Genomic DNA, 8,118 nt, shown 5'->3' on the forward strand with positions numbered 1-8,118 from the left:
TTTTTAATCCAATGGATACAGCTTGGATAGCTCTGGAGGCTGATGAAAAACATCCCTTGGTTCAAAAAAACTTGGTTCTGCAAGTTCACAATCACAACAGCGCTCAGGGTGTGTTTTTGGTCATGCTGCAACCGGTTTCCAAAAACAGCTCTGCGGGTTGTGTGGTGCCATGTCAGAAAAACAGCAATTCGAGTAATTTTTTTACATTATGATGCAATCACCTATACTGTAAGAGCAAAATACCAAAATAAAAATAAAAAGCATTCAGCGGTAGCTTGTAATACATGGACTAAACCCATGATGTAGCAGGAGGATAAGATTTTATTTCATTTATGAAGCCTTTATTATCCGTTTTGGGAAGTAATTCCCATAGCGCGCACTCATAATCTGGGGGGTTTTTAGGTCATTGTGGCCTGCCCCTCGGCTGCCCCAGGATAATTAATGGGCTGAAGTACCAAGCCGGTTCTGGCAGCACTGCAGGACACAGCCACGGGCTCTGGGGGTAAATGTGCAGGGTTTGGGGCAGCCGGTCCCTGCCTGTGCTGCTGGGGGGAGCAGAACCCCATCCAGCTGTGCCAGCCGGCGTCACCTTCAGAGGTGGCTCCTCCTTTCTGCTCGCAGTTAGGGAGTTAGCAGTTATTGGCCATCTGGCATCTTTTTAATTCACTTTCTCATAGCGTTCACATCTTTAGTTGCCAAAACCAGAATGGGTTTTCTTTTCTCGGTTGTACAGGAGAGGTAAGAAGAAGCCTTGCTCCAGGCAATGGATGGGGCACTGCCCGCGTGGGACCGAGCAGCCCGGGCAGCAGGAGCTCTGGGTGGCTCTGCTCCCACACAGGTGGTGAAATTATTTCCTTTTCTTTGGAGCTCTGTGGACAAAGGCCATTGCAGACAGAGACTGGTCTGCTGGTATTAACGTAGCCTCTAGTGAGTGTTTTTTTCTGTATCTCTGAGATGATGTTTCCTTGATTTGTCAAGATTGCGGCTGAACCAGTGGGCAGCTTTGCAGAAGGAGCTGCGGGCTCATCAGGCGTTGGGGGCCCTTGAATTGCTGCTGCAGCTGTGGGCTTGGCACCAGAGCGCTGCTGCCTGGCTGCGAGGTGAGTGAGTGATTATCCTGACTCTTATAAAGGCAAGAAATCCACCAAATTGCAAATCTGTCTTGGAAATTTTACTTGAAGATCCATCACGGTCAAAATGCACTGGCTTCATTCCTCGCTCACTTGAAAAGTACAGTGTGTGTATTTAAAAGCCAGCTTAAACTTCGTTTCCAGAGCTGTGCAGCTCTTCTAATTCCCTCGTGTAAGCATTCCCGACACTGGCATCCAGCAGGAACTTCTGTACAGTCATTTTTTATTTATATTTACTTTTTTTTTCACTTGTACCTTTATAGGGATGAAAACGTTTCTAATTTACAGTGTAGTTAAATGTCTTGTAAGAGGTATAATGAAACTTTATAACTCCCGTCAGCTTGGGGCTTTACCAATCATTTGTCTCCAGGAGATGTTAATTGCTAATTGCTGCTGTGATTTTCAGTTAGGCAAGATCCCGTCTATTACGTGCCTCGGTTCCAGGGTAGGCTCATTTTTGTTCCCTATTTTCTTGTGTAATTATAATGGATTTTTTTCATAAAAAGTCATTTTGTACCTAGGGCACTGCGGCTTAATGATATTTATGCATTCTGGCTCTTTTTTTTTAAATGTCAGCTCAGTATATAAAGTTTAGCTCTTTTCATGATTTTTATGTGTTACTCAGTAGAAAATACGATAAAAATATCATACAGAGAGCTCGTATAGAAACAGCAGCATCATTTTGAGTTTTTAATGTGTGATACACAGACACGTATAGGTCCGTGGGGAGCTGTCCCTTAGGATTGTAGGGTTTTACATGTTGATCATTGCATGTGCAGAGATACCGAGAATTAGGAGGGACTTTGGACAATAAGCAGCCACCCCCCGTTACCTGGGGTCTCTTATCTCCTCCTCCTCCTCCTCCTTCATATCTGTATGTTTAAATGTACAGAAAGGATATTGTTAGAAATTAATCCAATTAATCTTTGTGATCGTTTTGTTACATAAATATTTTGTAAGGTACAATTCGGCTTTGCCTTGGATGCTGGTTTCTGGTTTGGCTTTGCCCTTGTTTGTTTGCGGTGTTATCTGCAGCCCTGTCTGAAGGGTGAGGGAGCTCTTTGGGGGACGCACTCCTGCCTCGCACGACAGCAGCACGCCTGTGATTTATTGCTATTTTGCATGGAGGAACACCATCTTCCAGGGCAGAATCGCAATTAAAGCAGAAGGAATCTCATCAGTCAGCCGGCCGTGTGCCCATGACATGTACAACTCGCAAGTCAAACGCTGAAATCTTTATTTGAGCAAAATTGTTCTCTGTCACAACGTGAATGGTGTAAGAGTAAGGAGCTAATTGCACTGCTGCTAATTCTGATGAGGTGCTGGATGAGGGTAGAGGCCGTCGCTGCTCGGGTGGCAGCACGATTTCACATTTTGGTGGGTGTCTAACTCGCAGCAGATGTGGTTGGCATGCTGCACGTGAAGTCTGCAGCCCGTTCACCATGAGTCTGTCACAGTGAATTTGTGTTAATAACGGGCTGAACATTGCAAAACTTAGGAAAGTTCAAATGAGATTTAGTGGCCATTAAAAAAATGCACGACTGAAGCTGCTTAGCAAAGGACGCAATTGCTGAACAAAATAATCTGAAATCCTTGCTTAGCTCCACTTATTTATACTTAATAGAGGAAACAGGAGCTGACGCTGATGCTTGCTGCTGTGCAGGCAGACAGGCAAGAACGTCCTAGCCCTCCTGGCCCTGTTTCCATCACTGGATATTAGTCTGGTCTTCAGGTTGCTGGTAATGTCCAGAACAAACGCTGCCTATTGCTCCCTTGTGTTGTCACACGTAGTCCTGAGCTATGGGTAGCACAACCACCCTGGGATGTCTGCGACCTAAATACATTCCCTTTCCTTTGCCTTTCTTTCTAATCACATTCTCTGCTCCGTTGCTTGTTTTGATTTCTTTTCTTTAACAGAAAGCTGTTCAGGCTGGCTCAGGTATTTTTGCTTGGGGGATCAAAACTGCAGAGGAAATCAAGGTGCGTGTGCAGGGATAGCTGTGGGTTGCTGAAATTTAACATCCTCCTGAGAACTCGTGCTGTTGGCTTTTTGTTTTGTGCTCCTGTTCGCTGTCACCTGCAGTCCTCCCTCTGTGACTGCTTTTGGCTATGAAGTTCCTTGTACCCCATGTGTAGGACTTCGCAGCAGCCTTTCCCAAATGCTCAGGTATTTCCAAGATGATGTTAGTGTTTGTCAGCTTGTGAGGTCTGAAGGTCTCTTTCCTTCCTCCCTCTGGATCGGGGAATCTTCCCATAAATACATCTCCAGCTCACAAAGTGTTCCTGGCTTTTTCCTATATTTAACCCATTTGGGAATTGTCACCCATTGCTCATAAGAAGAGGCATCCTGGCTCTCTAATAGCAACTGGACTTCTTCCTTTTCATCCACACTGCGCCTCATTTTGTTTTGTGCTTGGAAGACTCAACTGCTCCTAAAAGGAAGGGTAGTCACTGGTAACAGATGCTGAGGCTCTGCACCAGGAGAACTTTGGATTGTTCCTAACAGATGCTCATGCTCCCCATCGATCAATTAGCTGCTTAAATAAAATGATAAGAAATCTTTCTGGAGCCTATGTAGCTGGACTGAATCAGTTGGAGTATGCACTTGATTGAGGAGCTGGAGGTTTTCCAGACTTTATCTTCTGGAGGAATCGTTGAGGATTTATTTGGCCTTTTTTATTTCCTGACAGCTTTTGCTTTCATTCACTGCAGAGGTTAAAACAACTGTGCAGAACTATTTGAAAAATATTAAGATAAATGATTTTATGTGTAAACAATTTTTCCCCACACAGAAGATTAAGGAATAGGAAAATGAAGAATCTCTCCTCTGAGGAAATGAGACCTTGGAGGTCTTGCCTGTCTCTTTTTGGAAGAAGAATGGAGGTGGTTCCAGGAGAACAGGGGCTGAGTCTGCTTGGCACTGGCAGCAGTTACTGGCTGTGCTCTGGGGGTTCTGCAGGGACGAGAAGCTTGCCTGCTGCCAGTGGGGTCCTGGAAAAGTGTGTTCAGCACAAGAAAGTAAAGAAACAGTTGGGCTTCAAGGTGTTGGAAAATATTAGGTCTTTTTGATGACAAGATCTGAAATATCGTTAACCCTTTAATACCATTTCTGCCACTGAATGTTGACAGCCTCTATGCAGACTTCACTATATATATTGATTAAAACAAATTGTTCCTAAATGCTAGTGTTGTTTTGCATGTGGTTTGAATCACTGAGTAGCTTTTTGATGATTTACTGTAGGCAAAATATTCAAAGTGTGTGTTTTTTCTGCTGATCATTTGACCTACGCTATCAGGCCGCTGTTTGCCTACTGGATAAATGTGAGCGCAGCACCAGGTAGGAGCTTTGAGCAGATGCTCTGCTTTCAGTGTGTCAGAAGAGAGGAAGGTTCTTTGCCTTTATTGACACAAGGTTATGTTCTTTATGCCGGGATAACCGGTGTGTTTGTCTTGCTGGGGATTGTAATAGAGACAAGGCACCAGCCCTTTATACCGCAACAGAGCAGGGAAGGACATCGCTGTGTCTTTAGCCTGACACTTCCCAGTGCCGAGTTTACTCTGCAGGAGAATTATGTGCTGTCTGCTACGGGAATAACAGGCAGGGCTCACTCCCTGCCCAGGAGTCAGGACAGATTTTGATCAGACGTGGGAAATGGGGTAATGGGGGACTAGAGAACGGTACAGGAGACTTCCTCACACAGCATTTGTCTGAGACTTCTAATTAGAGTGATTTTATGGAATTTGTTCAGTTGGAGTATGACTTTTTAGTGCAGTTGTATTAAAAGGACTGTTGGCATTGAGGAACATGAGGATCTGAGCCCTCGCGTGGGTTGAATCCATGGGATTAGATGAAGGAGAGTGAATGGCTGGGGAATGCGTGCTATAACTGAAAGCTTCTGAGATGGGATCCCCAGGTTGTTATAAAGAAAATTAGGTGTCGAAGTCCTATAAAAATACAACTGAAGCTGGAGGATGACTTTTCAAGTCTTGTCTGAGAGACTTAGTTTAGAAAAAGTCCTTGTGGTCGATGACCTTGAGTGGTCGCAGCCCCGCCGACAGCTTCAGCCCTGACGTGAAGGAGCTTGGAAGGCACAGAAACCACTTCGTGACATTGCTCCCGTGTGATGTGTGACAGCAAAACTTGGAGCTACGGGAGGATGGGGAGCAGTACAATAACTGCTAACGACATCATTTTCCACAAACCCAATTTTAAGCTGCCATTTAGAGACTTGCAAATGGCCTTAAATAGCTCTTGCCATTGAGGATGATCATTGGAAGCGCTGTTTAGCAGTGCACTTAAACATCTGCACCTTCATTTAATTGTTTGCCGAGATACGTTCAGGTCAGCCCCGAAAAGTTGCTGCCTCTGATGTTTCTGCTCCCCCGCTCAGTGGTTGAGGGGGAACGGAGGGAACAGAGGGAGCAGCAGCTGCGGGCAGAGACAGCGCGGTGACTGCACAGCGCGGGGCTGTGCGAGTGCTCCTGCTGTGAGTTTTGCAGCTCCTAATTCTGCTGTGCTTTCACCATTTGCCTTAAGAAACCTACAGGGACTATCTGGAGTATCTTTCTAGGGACGATTCCTTCTGGAGACGTTTTCTTCCTAGGAACTAGGAAGCTCTCGTTGTTCCGCTTGGCTGGAACATTTAACAGGCCACAGGTTTTGTGAGCTTTATAATCTCGGGGTTGTTGGTTTATTATTTATGATGTAGGAGCTACATCCTTCTGGCTACCTCGGCTACCAGGTGATAGCAGCATTGCTCCCAGCCCACCCAAATTTCAAGCAGAAATACCCCTTTGCCACAGGTCATTGAAAAAAGAGCGAGCCCAGCGTACCAGATGGAGGACAGAGAAGGGGAGCGTGAGGGGATCTGAGAAGTTCGGGATGGAGAGGATGGGCTGGATGAGCAGCCTGGACATGGCCTGGAGGACGTGGTGGCCTGGGACTCGCAGTGTTACAGGAGAACAGCCAGAAAGGCTCAGAAAGGACAGGAGTGAGCTTGGCCAGGCTGGATGCACCGAGCGGTGTGTGGGGCGCGTGGGACGAGGCCGGGTGGCTGCAGGCAGATCACTGCTGCTCTGGAGTCCTGGCCTCCCACGGACAAGAGCTGCTCCGGGACTTGAGGCAAGTCAGAAAAAAACAGGTCTTTATCTATGAAAATATGAATTATGTCCTCACCGGCTGCGCGTGGGAGCCGAGGGAGCTCTGTCTGAGCACAAAATACTCTGAAAACTCAAGGGCCCAGAGAAATGAAATTAGGCACCCAGATCTCTTGGCTTTAATCTACTTAAACAGTTCTCCTTTTCCTGCAGTAATGTTCTGGAGCTGAATCCAGCCGGTTTTGCAAAATGCTTTAATACCGTCCAGGGAGCTGCAAACCCCCTGAGGAACGCTTTGCTGCAAACGAGGCGCTGGAGAGCTCGGAGGAGAGCTTGGAGGAGCAGGGAGGAGGATGCAAACTGAAGGGACCTGGAGCTGCCCAGCCTGCGGGGCCAGCACTCGTCCTGTGCAAACTGCAGGGGAGGGCAGTGCCGTGTGGTGCAGCAGGTACATCGGGCACATCAGCTTTGGGGAGGGCAAGGGGGTGCCACCGAGCTGGACGTGGTGCCTCGTGGGCTGAGAGAGGCCGCGTGGCCTGCTCTGAGAGCCCTGTGCACTGCCTGCATGCATCGGTGTGCCTGTGGTCGAATTCAGAGGAAATTGGGGAATTTTACTCTTTGGATGGTAAGACGACCAATGCTGCCCGTATTTGCCTTGCTCTGGAAGGAGCAGGGCCTCTCACCTCCTGTGAGGCACGGCGTGCCATGACTGAGTGATTTTAGCAGTTACCAGAGCATTTGGCATCTGGGCGCAGCCTGGATCCCTGGCAGTCACTGCAACAAAAACTGCTGAGCCTTTTAGCAGAAATAGGTTACGTAGTGATTATTTTGTAACAAAAGGGTATCATCCATCATCTATTATTACACTATGCACTGACTTTGAGGGGTGTGTGGTGTGGCAGCCTCGATTCTGTCGCCGTGTGAGCAATGTGACTATTTAAGCCTCGAACACAGGGGCTGGAGTTGTTTTTCTGAGTCTCGGTGAGAAGGCTCACTGCGGGCTGCAGCAGCTGTCTGCACATCTTCTGTATTCCCTGGGTGTGCTCTGGTTTGCAATGAAAAACAAACATGTAATTGCGAATGGGATGCGGGATTGGATTTTTTTATTATTGTTATAGAGACCTCTTCAAATGGAATTTCAAGTATAATAGGACAATTTCATACCTGAAACCAAAATAACAGATCAGTTATGAGCACTTGCTCCTGGTCTAGAGCGGTGAGTTTGTCAATGACCTGCTGTGTTAGGGTCTGTGTAGTCCTTAAACGTGCTGCAGGGTCTCGTGGTTTCTCCCATTAAATAATCCCGTTCAGAACGGGATGTAGGCGATACTCCAGGGATCATTCTCCATCATTCCCCACCTTGGTCTTTTCTGATGTTTTAATTCTCGCGCCCAGCTGAATAGGCTGCTGTGGGAAAGCAATTGTTAAAAAAAAAAATAAAATAAAAATCTTGTAAGAATTTTTACTCCAGTTGTGTGGTTGTGCGCGGAAATCTGGCACTGCAGTTTGGAAAGATGCAGATCATATTTGGATCACTGAAAATCAGTAACTCCACTGAGGAGGATAGGATTTAAATCCAGTTCTGGGGATGGGGAGAACAGAAAAGAAAAATTATGGTTTCAAGTGATTTTCATAGAGAAAAAAAAATAAAAAAAAATGTCCATATTACAGAATTGCACTGAAAATGTTTCAGAGCTGTTCCGAATTTCAGGCAAGTGAATGCTTCCTGAAGCACTCCGTGAGGATCTGCTTCGCCTGCCCGTGCAGTAAGGCATCGCTGACGTTGAGGAGAATCAAGCTCGTAGCTTCTTTTGCTGCTTTGGAGAATTCTGCGTAATGACCCATTCCAGCTTTTCCAGTGTGTTTCTTTGTGTTTCAAAACCTACTGATC

This window comes from Aythya ferina (assembly GCF_964211825.1).
Source record: "Aythya ferina genome assembly, chromosome: 10".
NCBI classification, from domain to species: domain Eukaryota; kingdom Metazoa; phylum Chordata; class Aves; order Anseriformes; family Anatidae; genus Aythya; species Aythya ferina.